At 37.4% G+C, this 3,024-nt stretch overlaps 1 long non-coding RNA gene across 1 annotated transcript in view; it reads left to right on the top strand.

Moving 5' to 3' along the window:
• LOC109302631 overlaps window positions 1-2,751 on the top strand; it is a 48,191-nt gene extending 45,440 nt beyond the window's left edge. The window contains exon 3 of the long non-coding RNA XR_002098870.1: window positions 1,485-2,751. This is a non-coding gene — a long non-coding RNA (uncharacterized LOC109302631). The remainder of the gene's footprint in view (window positions 1-1,484) is intronic.
• The last annotated feature ends 273 nt before the right edge of the window (window positions 2,752-3,024 follow it).

The raw sequence follows: 3,024 nt of genomic DNA on the forward strand, positions 1-3,024 counted from the left end.
GAATATGAAATGACTGCAATATCACAGATAGTACCCATCTCTGATCCAATAGTATGCTTATGCATAGAAGTAAAGCCATTGTGTGTACTTACTTAGTAATTGTAAAAGTGTAGGGGAGCAGAATTAAATGGTAAACTGTTTTGTTATACAAATAAAGTCCTTTTTGTAAGGGAGAGATCTGAAATTTCCTACTTTGTCCCTTTCAAATTGCTGTTCTCATGCTAAAAAGTGCACCAGTGCCATACCCATTCCCCAGCTGAGAAGAGTGGATGCACCTCTCTTCATCTCACCAACTTTGTTTCTCCAGCTATCCAGAGTGACAGAGATACTCCCAAGAAGATGCCAGGCTTATTATTACTGCAGCAAGGCACAAAGTTGTGACACAAATTTGTGCCACTACTATTTGTGCTGCTGCAAGCACATGCCCCTGCTGATCTGGATGTGGCCTTTGAGTACAGTCCTGCATACTACTACAGAGAAGCAAGTTTCAAGTAGCTTCAACCCCCCCTTACATTCTGGAGCCAGGCAAAGCATGTCTTTCAGCATTAGTTTATGTCTTCAATTATGTTCAATGCACCCAAGGGCCCAAATCCTTACCCTGCCTGACCCTGAGCTGCTGATAATGACCGGTAGCAGGTACTGAAAGGAATACATGGTGCTGCCTTGAAAAGCAGATGTGAGGAAATCTATACAACACCCACTGCCCCTTATATAGATTTTACACACAAAGAATGTCTCAGAGCACTTCTGAACAGCCATACACCCCACAAAGGGAACAAGACTACAATAAAGAGACTAAAGAGGGTTTTTTTTTTTTTGTTTGTCTGTTTGTTTGCTTATTAATTGTGTTGGAAGTTTAAGAACAAATGCATATTTTATATATGGATCATAGAAAGCTAGGATGGAATTAAACCATCACCTCTCTTCTCCTTGCCTGGACATGATCTAAAGCAGCCCCTGACAGAAAAGAAGATGTATATTAAAATGATATTAGTTAAAAAATAATAAGGAACAGTGATAATTACTAGCATCAGGTTTCAACCTTTTATATTTTAGATACTGATAAGATCCAAATAGACACATTGCTATTTTATTCATTAATAATGAAATAGTCTCATAATAGTAAAGTGAGAAAAAAGCATCAAGGGATTCAAAAAAGTAGACAGAAGAGTAGGAATCTGTATTTATTGAATTCAGTGACAAAATTCCTAGGGTTCATCTGCACTAGGAAATTATGGAATGTTTTTTAAATCTCAAGTTATTTGATACATAGGAAATCATTGTAATGCTACTGAAAAAAAGATAGTTATAGTTTTCACTTGTGTTAGCAGCTGAACAGAAATCCTGGGTTCCTCCACAGCCTTCATCTCTACATGTTGCAACATATGAAAACTACAGTTGTCTTGTAATCACTACAGATTTACCTCAAGCTAATTACAACCTGCTTGGCTACCCTGGGTAAGATTGTATCTTCTTTCTCTTAGTGAACACAGAGCCCCATCAACTTCAATGGGGAAGGAGGAGACATTGAATTAATGTGATGCAACTTGATCATCCAAACACAATTTCAGGAATTATTTCCTCCCCTTCTTCTCCTCTACCCATAATTAATATTATCCGCTACTGCCCTTTTAACAATGACTGGAGGAGCAACAGAATAAAAGTAGGGACCCAAGAAAGAAAATAGTTTCTATTCCTTCATATCAAGCTAGATTTTGACTTACCTACACTGCACATCAATGTAAGGGAATGAAGAAAAATATGAGGCTCTCATTTATGCTTCTACATGACCTACCAGACACTTCATGAAAGTAGAAACAGGAAACATAGCCTGTCTAATGTAGAAGAAATTGTTTTTCTGGGTTTTTTCCCAACATCCCAGAGCAAAGAGGAAGCAGGGGCTGGGATTTGTCTCAGAGAGTTTTCTGAAGCACAGTTCTTTCTGAATCTAGACACACACTTAGAGGTATATATATGCCCATTTTAAATATACTGAATCCATTATGTATTCTGTCTTTCTGTGCACATGTACACTCTCATTTCACCAACACAAGTGTACATATGTTAATTGAATGAAAGAAGTGCTACAAAACAATATGGTGGCACAAGAAAAGATCTACTTTCACCCCAGTAGAGCATTTTGTTTTCCATATGCCACTTCATGTGCTTCTGCCGTATATCTGTCTCGTGGCAAACATAAAATGGTTGGGTTCACTATCAATTACAGGCTGGAACAAGTTTGATTTCAATTACAACAGGAGAGGAAAACAGCTGGGAAATCCCCAAGGGAAGTTGCAGGAACCAAGGGGGTGAATCAAGCATCAGAACGGTATGCTGCACAGTACTAATTAGGGAGAAATGAAGTCAAGATATATAGATATTTATTTATTTATATAAAAAAGCTTTAGTTGCTTTGCTTCACTGAGACCACATTTGAGGACGGGGAATAGACCTAGTTGGATGGCATCCATTTGAATTCATATTTAATTGATACTTTATATGTATTGCTATAATGACATCTCTAACCTAAAGACTAGTTTGCTTTAAAAATTAAATAAAATATCCCTAATTAAAAAAAATTAAAAGCCAATGGATTTCTAGCATCACTGAATTGCATCTGAATTAAATGCCTGCTATCAGCACTAACAGACACAGACAGTTAGTACTACAAGAGAAAGAACATTTGTGACCATTTTTATTAAGGTTACTAAGACTCTCCCTGTGTGTGAGCTTTAAATAAATGACTTTCCAAACCATCTTTGTGGCAACCATTTCTGCTTTAACAATAACGTCTATAACTTTTTCTCTCCTCCATCCCACCTCCCCTTCCTCTACCCCCACCCTATGCCAGGAACACCTAGTCCTCATTACCTATTGTAAACATCTGTGAGAACCACCACATAATAGTGGAAAAATATAATTTTACCTACACCACGAATTCATGAAAGTCATTATCACGAAATGGCAATGAAAGAACTGGAGTATTCCCTTCAGTCTCCATGCTCTTCATATTTAGATCTTACC

This window comes from Gavialis gangeticus, unplaced genomic scaffold (assembly GCF_001723915.1).
Source record: "Gavialis gangeticus isolate Ggan-Ray unplaced genomic scaffold, GavGan_comp1, whole genome shotgun sequence".
NCBI lineage: Eukaryota > Metazoa > Chordata > Crocodylia > Gavialidae > Gavialis > Gavialis gangeticus.